The 16,480-nt window shown below is 43.1% G+C and overlaps 2 pseudogenes; both read right to left on the bottom strand.

Moving 5' to 3' along the window:
- Nucleotides 1-1,177: 1,177 nt before the first annotated feature.
- Nucleotides 1,178-2,610, bottom strand: LOC104987952 (annotated as a pseudogene).
- Nucleotides 2,611-2,917: 307 nt separating this feature from the next.
- Nucleotides 2,918-4,000, bottom strand: LOC104987933 (annotated as a pseudogene).
- Between the last annotated feature and the right edge of the window lie 12,480 nt (nucleotides 4,001-16,480).

The following is a 16,480-nucleotide window of genomic DNA, read 5'->3' as shown; positions in this document are numbered from 1 at the left end:
CACGAGATTTTCAATTAAAGGTGCCCTTCCTCCTTTTTTGATTTTTAAAAAAATTGTGGAGAAGTTGGTGTCAAAATTACAAGATTCTGCAGTTTGTGTAGTATCACTGATAGATAAGCAAAACTTCAGAGCGTCTTAGTTCCTTTGACACTGTCAAGAGTGTTACACACATTGTGTTTGGTTCTCACATCACTTGGCTTTTATCATTGATTTTACTTAACATATCATCTAAAATTATACTGAGTAAATAAAATCTAAAGTTGATATTTTCAGAAGTGTACCTTTGACTCACATTCTAAAGTCTCTGCCAATATAATCATCAACAATTTTTAAGTGAGTGTTGCATGCTACTTTTTGAACTCAGTCTTTCCATTGTACCTTGGAAGATGGCATCAATTTAGGTTTGCTGAATATATTAATACAATCCTACTTCATGTAGCTGTAGAGGTAATATTTTAAAAACTCAAAGTGCCAAAGAGATCTTTGCTTCATTATTCAGTAACAGGTGGATGCAGAGTAAGACATAAAGAATGTCTAGAAGTATTTTAGAGGGTTCTCTGTGGCAATTCATTATGTCCTACATATACTGTTTATACTATTATGATATTCTTGGAATTCAAGTTATGTTTTGTTTAGACGTATTTTTTATAAGCGGTCTGCTGAAAACATGCAGTATTCTCTCTTCCATTAGACAATATCTGAGAGGTCAAGTGTTTATAGAGGCGAACAGTTTTCCTTTGACAAATGAACAACCTACTGATAATTATTATCTGTTCTTCAAAGTTAGCAGCAGGACTTGTATGCAGTACCTCTGGTTGTCTTAAAAAACCACTGCTTCACTTATTCACAACGATTTAATTAATCACATGTGATATATTTTTTAAATTCTTGAGTTCTATGTTTTTGTCTCCTAAATAAAGAGAAGTATTATTTGGAGTTGCTGTTTATATTCTGCATAAGTGCGGGGCCATAGTATCAGTGCTTGCTGTGGTTTCTGCCACATGAAGACAATACCCATTATCACAATCGTGCAGCATTGTGATCCCCGGTTGTTAGACGTTATTTCAAATTGAATTATGTCTATCATGTGTCCAACAGAAGCTCGTTGATAGGTTTTCTGATTTTTATGTATCACTGTTCTGCAGCGCTGTCAGTTAGTTATGCATTTTATTTTTTTTCAGTGTCTATAATCAACTTTATTTTAATATAATCTAAACACATATCATTTAGAAAATACCAAGAAAAATTTATGTACAAGAGTTGATGCTATCACATTTGGACAAAGCTGGCAAGTTCCTGCTACGAGCATATTCCAGGAGATACCACTGAAGAAACCTAATATATTGGAGTAGATGTTGTGGCATTTGGCCCACAGTTTGATAGCCCTCAGGGTTAACCTGAAGTTGTCAATGTTTGATACTAGATGTAAAACATCTCGTAAAACCATTTCATTGATTTGCAACAAAATCAAAACCCTGCAATTATTAAGACTTCCTATACATATCTAAATTTTTAAGCAGACTGTCATGTTTTAAGTCCAAGTTTCCTGGAATAGTCTGCGGTGCTAATCTTGCAAAGAAAATATCAATCTCTATTCCATCAAACAGTTTGATAACTTGGTAGAAATGCCTCTTCAACAGCTCTTAAATCTTTTACTTCTCCCTGTAATTTCAATTTATCACAGAATGAGGTGAAAAAGTCACTTCAATCAACATGTCTTGGTGCAACACACAATGCATCGATATTGGCAGTTTTTTGTATGTACACCTAATCTGTAAGATCCAGAGGTAAACATTTTCCCATCAGCATGTTCAGTTAGAGATTGTGGAAGATTATTGCTTTCACTGATTTCTCGTATCCAGTCTTTTACCAGGTTAATTTTCCCAAAATTAAAATCCTGCACTGAAGTTCCTCTTTCTCTTCAAAAATCTCCACTAGTTTCTGTGTAAGTAGGCAGTTAGTCTCCTTGGGGGCTGCTAAGCAGAAGGGAGAAGCAATGCCATAGTGCTTCTGTGGCGGGGGTGTTTGCTGTGATCCCTGCTTTGTAACTGGAAACAGCTTTGTCTTAGCTTAGCTTTGTCTTAGCTGTCCACTGATATGGGAAGGAGGGGCCTTGGCTGCCTCAGCCCTGGTCCAACCTCACTCCTGATCTGGCCTAGAGTATTTTATTTTAAAATAAAAGTTTTAGGTTTAAAATTTTATAGTTGCCTTTTTACTAGAGGCACTATAATGTATCATTCAATCTGGAATACTTAAAAAATTATATATAACTCACATGTACATAAATTATAGACATCTTAAGTGCATAACTTGTGAATATTTACATATGGATGGGTACATCTAAGTAACTGACACCCAAATGATGGTAAGCTCACCTAATTACCCTGAGACAAGAGGCATAATCAGGACTGATTGCTTCCCTGTGAATAGATTCCTTGGGGCAAGAATATTGTCAGTGATACATTGTATCATGTCAGGAAACACATTTCTGCTTGTACCATGCCTGGTGATGATGATAAGGTTGAATATCTGGTTAAGGTGTCCATGACCAAATTTCAACTATTGCCTATAAGATCCATTTTGTCCAATGTAGAGATTTACTTGAGGCATTTTCAAGCAAATTAATTCCATTCAGTGACTTAGTATTTTTAAAATGTCCCCATCTCCTTTATCCTCTGCTCCCTTAGGGCTGGGCATCTTTGGAGAGACAGTCACTTCTGCTTCTGTTTCCCATCAGTTCACAGACTTTCTTTTTCGTGCAGCCTTGTAAGCAGGCTGTGCACCCCAGAAGCAGGAAGCATGGAGAGAGTGGAACGGCCCAGAGTTCAGCTGTCTGAAGTCACCGTGGAGTTGATTGTAGTCACTTCTCTATCATTAATTATAATCATAGCTGTACCCTTTTACTGGTATTATGATCTCACTGCAGGCTTTTTGTTAATACTTTATTCCTGTGTACACACTCAGGGCACAGCATATTGTCCTCCAGGTGTAGGGGTGGAAAGTCACCAGACGGTATCAGGAAGAATGCAGACACCCTCCTTCGTTTTCCAGGCACCCAGGCCTGCCCAGCATGAAACTGTAAGCGAACCCAGCCTTCTGTGTCAGCTGGGAGACTTCTCCCGTGGACCATGCACCATTGGACCTCACAAGTCTCTTGTGATCGTACTGACTCCGTCTTCACGGCCCTGGCTGTCATTCTGCTCCAGGCGGCAAACGCAGCTTCTGAGTCGGGGGCAGAAGTTGATACAACTGCCTCGAGAGGCGGAGGAGATCCCTCAAGGGCAGGTGGCCCCATGCAGAAGGAGCAGCCCCTTCAGAAGACGTTCTCTCAACAGAGCATTCCAGCGGTAGTTCCCCCTTTTCTATCTTTATCCTTTTCGATAGTGACAGGATCCTGGCCTCCTGTGCTGTGGCAGGAATGTTTCTTTGATGAGGGTAAGCATATTCACAGAGTCGTTTATATCCATCTAGTTTCGGGCCTTTGGTGCTCAGTTTTAGCTGCTGGCACCAAGCACGAATGACGTCCCTATGGACCAGGTTGACAGGCGGCAGGACAGCAGGTAGAGGGGGATGGGGATCCGCGTCGGTGTCTTCGGAGGTTTCACACCGTCACAACGTTGTGACATGTCTCCTGGCCGCAAGCTGTGCTAGTTTTTGTGTCTCTTTTTCTTCTGGTCCCCTGTGCTGAATTTTTTTGCTATCTCTGCTTCACCAGAAGTTCCCTGTCCCTTTTCAGCTTCTACTGATGTAAGTCTGCAACTCATAGGTTCTTCAGATTTCTCTGTGGAGTTGTTCTCCTTGTTTCTGCTCTCCATGCTCAGAAAGGTCAAGGTTGATAAAATGAAGACTCTCCTTACTTCTGAGTTATGCATTTTAAAGGAAGATCTCACTTTTAAGTATGTAGTCCTGCGTTGGTGTGTGTTTCCTTTTTGTTGTATTTACTGAAATCTGTGCTGCCTTCTGCCAGGCTTTCATGCATCCTCATGCTTCCATTTTTTTTCATCTACAAAGAGCTTATAATAGAGACAAAGCAGACTATTTTGAGGTAGAATAAAAGAACAAGAATCTAGTGACTTTTTTTCACCATTTGGAAAAATTTTAATGTAATAAGTTTCTCAAAAACTTCCTACCTATATCATCCTTAGAAAGTGAAAATTACTTTTCACAGGTGAATAATTTTCTTTTCTATTTTTTAAAATAATATTTTGTTAGTTTCTGATATATAGTAAAGTGTGATGGTTTCATAAGAGTTTCATCCCTTCCTTCCTTTCTTTCTTTTTGGAATGAAATAAAATACTTTTATATATGTTTTAAAATGCATAATTCACTGTCCTTTTTTTATTGTGCTTTTTAATTTAAATTTATTTATTTTTATTTTGCCTTCCTTCCTTCCTTATTTTTTTTCATTATGACTGTCACAGGAGTAGAGGGTGCCCATCCATGATTTAAAGCCACCACACTGCATTAAATGAAGGACCTATGAATTTCCTTTCCTGTCTCTCTGGGCATTTCTTATATTTTCTACAAAATACATTCAAATATCCAAATAATTATCCTTTTTCTTCCTTGTTTTCATTTTCTGTTTTGTAATCTAATTTTAAAATGTATCTGACATCTAGGGGAAAATAATGTGCTTAGTGTTTTATCTTGGTATTTGTAGTATCTTAATATGTCCATATATTAATAAATGTTAATATTTGTACTGAGAAAATTTTTATAACAAGAATTGCTGTGACATAACTAGCAGATTACTATATAATAATCCCTGGAAAATATCTTTGGAACACCTAGTAGATTGTTAATGGATAATTATTAATTATTATCAAGTGATTTATCCCACAATGTAAGTACTCAGATTTAAGCTGCAAGCTCAATGATACCATTTAAGTAGAGTAACAAATATAAGTTGATACAAAGTCACATAAGTTATAAGATGGAGTAAATTTAGCAGGAATCTAATATCAAAGAGCTGAAAATTTTTGTTTTTAACGTTCTCACCAGTCATTGTTATCTGTTAACTTCTAGTTTGGAAAAACAAGTACAATAAAGCACAATAAAAATAATATGACGTTAAAGCAACAGGGTCCTTCAGTGATAAATGTCATCATGTTTAAGCTGAAGCAGAACAACATGGAACAGGCCTGGTAGAAGAAGGCCCAGGTTGGACCCCAGCTTCAGGGCAAACCATTCTGAGCATCTCCTGGCTTCCTAGGAGGGCCTTGATTTTTTATGCCCAGGGTGCTTCAGGGGACCTTGCTGCACAATCGACAAAGCTCACCCAAATCATTCACGTGCCTTCCCAGGCCCTTAGGGTGGGTGACGGCTACAGCGTGGGTGCAGAGGAGAGGCAGGAGACAGAGGTGGAGGGGACAGTGTGACTTCCCCTTGACCGGACTTTCACCAAAGGTTTGAACTTTCCTAGGCAATGTGCTGATGGACACAGATTCCCTACTCTGGGAATCTCAGGGCTGAGAGAGGGCACAGGAGGAAGCTCCTTGACTGACACCTGAACGAGGAGACCAAGTGCGGAGGGGTCAGTGATGTAATCAGAGGGAAATATGTTCAGAAGGTTTGTCTCAGAAATTATATGAGGTTCTGGCAATGAGCCAAATGTCATTGGAAACATGGAAAAATCAAAAGAATAGGAATGTTCCTGAAAATGCCTTCTATTTTTCTTTTCCTGAGCAGAGAAAATCCTCAATCTACCAGTTTTTCTGATTTCGCAGCATCCAGTTCACCACATGGTGATGCTCAGGCTCCAGCTTCCTAAAGGTTGTGACACAGCACAAGCAGTAACACAGTTCAGGGGCTGCAAGACCCTTCCTCTCCTCCCCACCTGCCTTCAGGGGAGATTCGTCCTTCCATGTAGTCTTTAATCCTTTGCCTTGACCATCACGGGACTTCCTAATATTCTGTTCATAGATAATAATTAAGGGCACAGGTGGCTCAATGGTAAAGAATCCACCTTCCAATGCAGGAGACACAGGAGACACAGCTTCCATCCCCGGGGCAGGGAATGGCAACCCACTCCAGTCTTCTTCCCTGGAAAATTCCATGGATAGAAGAGCCTGGTAGGCTGAGTCCATGGGGTTGCAAAGAGTTGGGCACAACTGAGCACACACACATGTACACAAACACACACACACGGGCTTTCCTACTAAATTTGATTGAATTTGATTGAGGATGCCTACCTGGAGTCCTAAAATAAATGAATTAAAGCATATATTTCATTGCTGTGACCAAAAAACTCAGTCAGTCTCCCCCATTTGTTGCCTGCAGCCCTCTGTGTAAGAGAAGAGGAAAAGGAAGGGGACGAAATCAGAAATACATTCATGTATCCACGTGTCTGCTCATCTCCCACTGACCATAACTTAATCAGATGGCCCCGATCTAACTGCAAGGGAGGCTGGAACACATAGAGGAGAAAATAATAGGAGCACCATTTATACAAAATTATGTGTTAGGCAGGATATAAATAATTTCTAAGGTTTATCAATTCTAAGTAAAACACTTCTGTATACGTCTCTGCTAGGCCAAGCCCATGGTCAGTTGACAACCCTCCTCTGACTCCAAAAATCCCCAGTTCGTTCAGAAGCTGTTGGCATATAGCTGGTGTTCACTCTCTGCTTCTCTGCACGAGGGCATCCCTCTAACCTGTGCACTAGAACTTTGTTTTGCAGTGGCTGCTGGTGCTCAGAAGCCTCGGGAGGCCTGGAACAGAGTGTGCAGCCCAGCAAACCTGGCCTTCTTGGGTTCACAGACTTCTCAGCAGCCTTCATGTTGTCAACGCAATGTAGGAGCATTTTGAAATTGCTGTGTCTCCAGGTCCCCAGGAACTAATGGATTAAAAATCAAAACCGATGGTCAGACATGCCCAGGAGCATGGCAAATGTTGGAGAGCATGTGGGAAACCTGGAACTGTCATCCGTTCCTGGTGGGAATGTGACCTGCTAGAACCATCAGGAACCGTCTGGCAGTGCTCAAAATGTACCAGGCGTTTACCATTTCCCCCAGCGACTCTCCTCCTCAGGTACTTACCAAAGAGAGATAATGTTCACACAGATGTGCACAATGGTTCTCATAGCAGCTTTATTCACAAAACCCCCAAGCTGGAAACAACCCAAATGTCCACCAAGTGGTGAACGGATAAACGAATGATATGTTCAATCCCATGAACCGCTGCCAGCAATAAAAAGGAGCAAGGTATGAAGACACACAACAATATGGTTGAATTTCAAAGACTGTAATTGAAGAAAGTCAGAAGCCTGATTTCATTTATATGACCTTCTGGAAAAGGGAAGACTAGTAACAGAAAGCAGCTGAGGGCTTGATTTCCCTGGTGGGCCAGCAGTTAAGAACCCCTAACGCAGGGGACACGGGTTCAATCCCTGATCTGGGAAGACTCCACATGCCGTGGAGCAACTAAATCTGAGTGCTGCAACTACTGGGCCTGCGGGCTGCGACTACCGAAGCCCCCATGCTTAGAGCCTGTGCTCTGAACAAGGAAACCCACCGCAGTGAAAAGCCCTGTTGCGCCAGGGGAGAGTGGTACCCGCTCTCCGCAACAAGAAAAAGCCCTGGCGCTGCAAGGAAGACCCAGCACAACCAAAACTAAAATTAATCAATTTCTTAAAAAGCAAGCAAGCAACTGAGGATTGCAAAACCAGGCAATCTGGTCAGGGAGAAGATGAAGAGCAATGGGGGACAAGGGAAATTGTAGGATGTTGGAACTATTCTATATCCTGATTGTGATGGTGGTTAAATGACTCTATACGATTACCAAAAGTTATCAAACTCTACACTTAAAATTGGAGAAGGCAATGGCATCCCACTCCTGTACTCTTGCCTGGAGGATCCCATGGACGGAGGAGCCTGGTGGGCTGCAGTCCATGGGGTCGTGAAGAGTCAGACACGACTGAGAGACTTCACTTTCACCTTTCACTTTCATGCATTGGAGAAGGAAATGGCAACCCACTCCAGTGTTCTTGCCTGGAGAATCCCAGGGACGGGGGAGCCTGGTGGGCTGCCATCTATGGGGTCGCACAGAGTCGGACACGACTGAAGCGACTTAGCAGCAGCAGCAGCAACACACTTAAAATTGGTGAATTTTACTCTCTGTAAGTAACACCACTGTTGTTCGGTCACTCAGTCATGTCCAACTCTTTGTGACTCCACGGACTGCAGCACGCCAGGCTTTCCTGTCCATCACCAGTCCCCGGAACTTGCTTAAACTCATGTCCATTGAGTGGATGATGCCATCCAACCATCTCATCCTCTGTCACCCCCTTCTTCTCCTGCCCTGAATCTTTCCCAGCATCAGGGTCTTTTGAAGGGTGGAGGATAGGGGGCAACTGGCAAAAATGCTGACCAATAAAACTAACAAATGTCGACTCCATCCAAGCCCAGGGCGTGAATTCCTACCAGCCAAGTGGCTGGAGCTTAGCCTCCTCCAGCCACTCCAGGCCGAGTCCCACAAAACCGTCTGAGCAGCTGCTTCCCCAAACTGTTACTCCATTCGAGGCAAAGCGCGGTGCTACTTGGCTGCCCGCTGCTCTGACCCTAGCTGCCTAGCAGTCACTGCCATTTCCCAGGAGCCACAGCACGGAGTGCACCTATTCGGAAATAGGTGTGCACGTGAGGCCAGGGCAGGGGCCCACTTCTGCAAATCCACTTCGGATTTGCACTGTGACCGTGGTGTTTTGTGGGATGGAGGTCTCCCTCCTCCTGCCTGCCACTTGAGTGCCTCGCTGGGTGCCGCACCTCCCCTCTGGGCCCCTGCACCACCACCTATTGCGCAGGCACCCTCGGGTGCGCTCCCTCCTTGTCCCCGCAGGAAGGTCAGAACCCGAAAGTAAACCGGGGGGTAACCAGAGCTTTGGCTCGGGCTTTGCCGCCCCCATCATTTCCTCCCTCCCCGCACTGGCACCCTCCAGACCTCCATCCCGCAGCCTGCTACGTTCCCCATGTCCTCTCTGTTGCAGCAGCATCGCCCTTACCTTCCCCGGAGACCGGGGAAGGTTTCTTTTCCGTTCTTGCCTGGGGAACCTGTGGCCACTATTCTGTCCCTCTCCTGGGCAGGCTTGCCCCACAGAACTAGGCAAGTCAGCACCATCGCCTGCTGCCCCTTTGGCTAGTTTCTGCCCGCCTCCCAGGGCTCTCCAGGATGAGAAATGGGAAGACTCTAGGTAATGCTGCAGCGGTGCAGAGTTTCCTGTAGGTTCCATCCCCACGTCGCGTCGAGGCACCAGTTGACCATCCAGAGGAGAGCCTGGGATGCCCTGCAGGGTGCGATGCGTTCGATAGAGACAGCCAGTGCCAGACTCAACAATATCTTATTAATTTTGGTTTTAAAAATTATTAGTTTAATGTTTTAATCCGCCATATGCACGTGGTAAACCGAAGCAGTATAAAGATACACGATATAGGTGAGTCTCTCTCCCACTCATGCTCACTGTCCCCCGAGAAAGGGTCCCCAGGGTCATATCTCCTTCCAGCCATTTCCCAAGCTAGCCATTTCCCAAGGTGGTGGTGGTGGTTTAGAAGCTTAAGTCTTGTCCGACTCTTTGCGACTCTATGAACTGTAGCCTGCCAAGCTACTTTGTCTATGGGATTTCCCAGGATAGAATACTGAAGTGGGTTGCCATTTCCTTCTCCTTCCCAGGCATAGACAGGTCCATTTGTCCACATAAGCAAATAAGACATCTCAATCAGTCTTTTATTGTCCTTTTAATCTACTGTGTCTTGGAGACTCTTTCTACACAAGTGTATAGAGAGCTACTTCATGACTTTGAAGCAGTGGTTCTCTGAGTGTGGTCCCCAGCCAACTATACCAGCATCATTAGGGAACTTTAGGCCTCATTCCACAGCAAGTATATCAGAAACTCCATCTGGGCCTTCGTGTTTAGTGTTTATCAAACCCTCTACACTCAGATTTGAGAACCACTACAGTTTTGCTCCACTCCTTGGTTCATTGCTTTGGTATCCCATAATTATTTATTTAACTAATTTTAAAAGATAACCTGTTTTGAATTGTGTTTTAAATAATGAATCTGATACTAACACCATTCAAACTTTGCTTTGCTTTCATAAACCAACGAAAGGACAAAGCCCAAATGAAGCTACATTCTTAATACCAAGAGAAACTTCCCAGTTTTCACATGGGTGTGTTTATTATTTTAAGACCCATGAGGTCATATTCAGTGGTTAAGTGTCTGGTTGATAAGCAGTCAAATCTGTTATGCAAACTTAACAATAATCCTCTAAACACAATCCTCTAAAATAAGCATTTATGTGCAGTTTCCAATCACAAATGTGTAGTTTTCAGATTACAGGTCAATGGTCTTGTTAAATAATTATGAAAACAAGCCTCTAAATATTTGGAAAGCTTTTTGCTCTTTTTAGTAAACTGGCTTGGACAGGAACTCAGCTTCATCTGTACAGGACTTATTTTAATGTTACAGTAATCAGTTGGAAGATATTCTCTAATTTTTGTCTTTTTTAGCAAAAGATCACAGCTAACCAGGTGTTTCACTTATCAAAAACATATTACATCTTCCTTGGTACTGATGAGCCTATGTGCCGGGCAGCAATGGGCATGTGCACACAGAGAACAGACTCGTGGACGTGGGGGCAGGGGGAGGAAGAAAAGGGGGGAAGGGAGAGAGCAACGTGGAAATGGACACACTGCCATATGTAAAATCGATAGCTGGTAGAACTTTGCTGTATGACCCAGGGAGCTCAAACCAGTGCTCTGTGACAACCTAGAGGGGTGGGAAGGGGTGGGGATAGGATGGAGGTTCAAGAGGAAGGGAAGGCTGATTCATGTTGATGTATGGCAGAAGCCAACACAATATTATAATCCAATTATCCTTCAATTAAAAATAAAACTAAAAAATATATTAACATTGTCATTCAAAGTTTTCATAATATCATGGAAATTTGTGGCTCACAGTTTCAAACTACATTTTTTTTTTCCAAACCACACAGTACTCAGACTTTCTTTATTTTTAAAAAATAATTTTATTTATTTTCCTTTTGGCTATGCTGGTCTGCATTGCTGCTCAGGCTTTTTCTCTAGTTGTAGCAAATAGGGATGAATCTCTAGTTGCGGTGTGTGGGCTTCTCATCCTGGTTGCCTTTCTTGTTGCAGAGCATGGACTCTGGGGCTCAGCGGTTGCAGCTCCCAGGCTCTACAGCACAGCTCAGTAGTTGTGGTGCATGGGTTTAGTTGCTCTGTGGCATGTGGGATCTTCCCAGATTAGGGATTGAAGCCTTGTCTCCTGCATTGGCAGGCAGGTTATCCCACTGAGCCACTAGGGAAGCTCTCAGGGTTTCAGTTTTCTATTTTACTCAGCCCTCTAAATAATGGTCATTTAGACAGCTCCCAGCTTTGGTCCCGGAGAAGGCAATGGCACCCCACTCCAGTACTCTTGCCTGGAAAATCCCATGGATGGAGGAGCCTGGTAGGCTGCAGTCCATGGGGTCGCTGAGTCAGACACGACTGAGCGACTTCACTTTCACTTTTCACTTTCATGCATTGGAGAGGGAAATGGCAACCCACTCCAGTGTTCTTGCCTGGAGAATCCCAGGGATGGGGGAGCCTGGGGGGCTGCCGTCTATGGGGTCGCACAGAGTCGGACACGTCTGAAGCGACTCAGCAGCAGCAGCAGCAGCAGCTTTGGTCCAGCCAGTCATTGCTTCAGTGGCGTCTTGCCACACACCCATAATTATTGTGAAGAACAGATTCTTTGAAGAAGATCTGTGGTGTCAAAGATGATGTGCATTTTACATTTAATGGAGTCTTGCCAAATTATCATTTTAAAAGGTTTTTGCAATTTACATAATATATCAAAATATTTATTTTCCATATCCTTGCTAACATTTTGTATTTTAATTTTTTTAATTTTAAAATACTTTGCTAATGCACAGGCAAAGAAGAGTGTTTTTTTCACTGTTGTAATTCCATCTATTTAATTATGAGCCATTGGAATTTCTTTTCTTATTTGTGCTTCTTTCCCAATTTTCTACTGGATTACAGGTTTCCTTAGAAATCTGCAAGTGTTCTTTATATGTTAAGTAAAGGAGTCTTTTGTTACCTGTGTGGCAAATACGTTTTTAAAGCTGTTTTATCTTTTCACCTAATTCTTTCATACAGAGAATTTTAACCTTTTTATTGAAATTGATCCACCTTTGTCATAATGGATTCTGGGTGGTAGATCTCCTTTGAAAAACTTTTCTTTTCCCCAAAGAAACAAAGAATTCATATTAAAAATCCAAAAGTATCTAACTGGTGAAAATACAGTCACTCCCTGTGACTCATCGAGAATTTATACCAGCCAAGCAAGATGAGGGTGCAGTAGAAATCACCACCTTTGTATCTTTAAGTCATTGATCTCAGCACTGAACTTGACAATTCCCAGGGATTCCAGGAGACTCTCTCCGGCCCTTCCAGCCATAATGGCCTCTACTCCCTAGGCCAGGGAGCCAGTGTGAGTGTTCAGCCAGTTGCCAGGCTTATATTTTTCCTTTTATATATCCTAGGATTGACGAAATAACCTCAGTGAGTGTCCACGTTGGACTTCAGCCAGGACACACAGTCTGTCACCTGATCTCCATGAGCTCCCATTCTGAGTGGTGGGTGGTCCATGATGATGGTTCAGGTCTCTGGGGATTCATGTCAGTTCAAAGGCAATATCTAATAACTCCTGAGAAGTTTGTGTATTTCCCTTTCTCCTTTCCCAGATAAGGCTAAATGGCCACAGTTTGTTCTGGGAAAGCTTTGGAAGAAATTCTTAGTGTACTCTATGGCAGAATTATACTCTATGCTTGAACATTGGTCCGAGGGCTCCAGGTCTAGATATAGGAAAGAGTTCATACATTTTCCTGGGATAATTTGAGGTAGGTTTGTGCCGCCACATTTTTTTTTCTTCCTGTGTATCTTAAGCAGCATCTTAGTAGACTACCTACTGACTTCATTTCTAACGGTGCCAAAATCAATTAGCCATAGCCACAAATGCCTGTGGCACCATTCTGCTCTCGTGGCTGGTTTATTGTGGTAATTCTGCCCACCTTGCCTGCTGCACCAGTGGTGCTGATAGCATTGTTCTCCTTGAGCTCAGCCCTCAGGTCATCCCCTGCCTGTAGAGGACAGCCACACGGACCTTGTCCAAGAGCTCTGTGCTTGCCCCTCCCCACACACTCTGCCGTGTTTCTGTGTGTGGAGATTGCTCCAAGATCTACCAGTGGGGTATGATTGTGTGCCTGTGTGTGTGGTTGAAGTAGGGGTGGAGGATTTGAGCAGGTCACGCATACATAGTCCAGGTAGACCCTGGAGATACTTCGGGATCAGTTCACTGCCACAAAGTGAGTCACATGGGTCTTTTGGTTTCCCAGAGCATATAAAGGTCACCTTTATACTACGCATTCATCTGCGTGTGTGCTAAGCTGCTTCAATCCTGTCCGACTCTTTGTGACCTATGAACTTGTAGCCCACCAAGCAACTCTGTCTACAGGATCCTCCAGGCAAGAACACTGGAGTGGGTTGCCATGCCCTCCTCCAGGGGATCTTCCCAACCTAGGAGCTGAACTCCTGTCTCTTATGCCTCCTGCACTTGCAGCTTCTTTACCACCAGTGCCACCTGAGAAGCCCACCTTTATGCTGTATGTCTATTAAGTGTGTAATAAAGTGAAGTCGCTCAGTCGTGTCCGACTCTTTGCGACACCATGGATGATAGCCTACCAGGCTCCGAGATCCATGGGATTTTCCAGGCAAGAGTACTGGAGTGGGCTGCTATTTCCTTCTCCAGAAGTGTGTAAGAGCATATGACTAAAATGTAATAAATGTACCTTCATTTAAAAATGCTTTATTGCTAAAAAAAAATCTGAACTTTAGCAAGTCATAATCTTTTTGTGACAGTAATATCAAAGGTCACTAACCACAGATCACCATAGCAAGTACAATAATAATGAAAAAATTGTGAAATAGTGGGAAAATTACCAAAATGTGACACAGAGAGACAAAGTGAGCAAATGCTGTTGGAGAAATGATGCTGATAGACTTGCTTGATTCAGAGTTGCCACAAACCTTCAATTTGTTTTAAAAAAAAAAAAAAGCACTGTATTTGAAGTGCAATAAAATGAGGTCTGCCAGTGAATTCCTGATGTTCCCATTTCCCTAAGGCTTTGCAGGAAGGTTCTGATGATTCACTCTGACTGCAGGCTACTATGGAAAGAAGCAGAGTAGCAGATGGGATTAAGGGACTTATCAGCTGACCTTAAGATAAGGAGAGGGGCCTGGGTCATGACGGTAGTCCCAGTGCAATCACGTGCCTGCAGACGTGCACGTGTGTGCTCAGCTGCTTCGGTCATATCCGACTCTTTGTGACCCCATGGACTGTAGTCCACCAGGCTCTTCTGTCCATGGGATTCTCCAGGCAAGAGGGCTGGAGTGGGTTGCCATGCCCTTCTCCAGGGGATCTTCCTGACCCAGGGATCAAGACCTGAGTGTTTTGCATTGCAGGCAGATTCTTTACCATCTGAGCCACTGGGGATTATATGGATCATTAAACGGAGAAGAGAAAGCAGGAAAGTCAGTATGTGAAAGATAGCATTGCAACAAGGATTCGATCTGCCGATGCTGGCTTGGAAGATGGAGAAGGGAACTGAAGCCAAGAAATGCATCTCCCTAGAGCTTCCTGAGAGGAACACAGTCCTGCCAACACCTTGATTTAGCCTAGGGAGACCCATTTTGAGCTTTTGACCTTCCAAGCTTAATGAGTTCCAGATAATACTCTGTATTGTTGATATTAAACCACTAAGTGTGTGGCAATTTGGCACAGCAGTGAAAGCAAATGAGTACAGCTACTGCTGAATCCAAGTTTCAACTTAATGTCACTCCCAAGTTCCAGAGCAAACATATTACATCCTGAACCTCAGACCAGTACACCCACAAAAATAAATTTAGTCTTATCAAGTGAGGGGTGTGCCGGTAACTGATTAAGAAGCAGCAATCTGGCGAGAAATATCCTGACTTACAGCATTTGCCACTTTCAGGTTGTAAATATTCTCACCACTGCTCACTTCAGGTTGTAAATGTCTTATTACTGAACACAGATTTGGGAAGAGATGCAGAGCAAGCAGCTGACCATTACGTAGTGTCTCCGTTAAAGTGTGAGTCTCCCAGTCGTATCTGACTCTTTGTGACCCCATGGTCTGTAGTCTGCCAGGCTCCTCTCTCTATGGAATTCTCTAGGCAAGAATACTGGAGAGGGTTGCCATTCCCTTCTCCAGGGGATCTTCCCAACCCAGGGATCGAACCCAGGTCTCTGGCATTGCAGGTGGATTCTTTACCACCTGAACCACCAGAGAAACCCCATTATAGAGTTGTGGTGGAGGCAAATAACCTTAAAAATATAGATAATAGTTGGGCTTTATGTTGGAGACTTTTAAGATTGAATCTTTTAGTAAGTTAAAGTATTTAATACAATACCGTGAACCACAGTCACCATGCTCTATATTAGATCCCTAGAACTTATTTTATTACTCAAAGTGTGTACCTTCTGACCCCCTTCACTCAATTTCCCCTCTGCTAACCACAAATCTGATCTCTGTTTCTATGAATTTGGTTTTTTAACATTCCACCTATAAATGATATCATCAGACCACCTCACTTGCCTCCTGAGAAATCTATATGCAAGTCAAGAAGCAACAGTTAGAACTGGACATGGAACAACAGATTGGTTCCAAATCGGGAAGGAGTATGTCAAGGCTGTATATTGTCACCCTGCTAATTGAACCTATATGCAGAGTACATCATGTGAAATGCCAGGCTGGATGAAGCACAAGCTGGAATCAAGATTGCCGAGAGAAATATCAATAATCTCAGATATGCAGACGACACTATCCTTATGGAAGAAAATGAAGAAGAACTAAAGAGCCTCTTGATGAAAGTGAAAGAGGAGAGTGAGAAAGTTGGCTTAAAACTCAACATTCAGAAAATTAAGATCACGGCATCCAGTCCTATCACTTCATGGCAAATAGATGGGGACAGGGGAACAATAGAAACAGTGAGAGACTTCAGTTTTTTGGGGCTCCAGAATCACTGCAGATGGTGATTGCAGCCATGAAATTAAAAGACACTTGCTCCTTGGTAGAAAAGCTATGTCCAAGCTAGACAGCATATTAAAAAGCAGAGACATTACTTTGCCAACAAAGGTCCATCTAGTCAAAGCTATGGTTTTTCCAGTAGTCATGTATGGATGTGAGAGTTGGACTGTGAAGAAAGCTGAGCGCCGAAGAATTGATGCTTTTGAACTGTGATGTTTGGAGGGGACTCTTGAGAGTCCCTTGAACTGCAAGGAGGTCCAACCAGTCCATCCTAAAGGAAATCAGTCCTGGGTATTCATTGGAAGGACTGATGCTGAAGCTGAAACTCCAATCCTTTGGCCACCTCATGTGAAGAGTTGACTCATTGGAAAAGACT

The sequence above is a fragment of the Bison bison genome, unplaced genomic scaffold (genome assembly GCF_000754665.1).
Source record: "Bison bison bison isolate TAMUID 2011002044 unplaced genomic scaffold, Bison_UMD1.0 scf7180017864109, whole genome shotgun sequence".
NCBI classification, from domain to species: Eukaryota; Metazoa; Chordata; class Mammalia; order Artiodactyla; family Bovidae; genus Bison; species Bison bison.
This window is presented reverse-complemented; position numbering and strand designations above follow the sequence as displayed.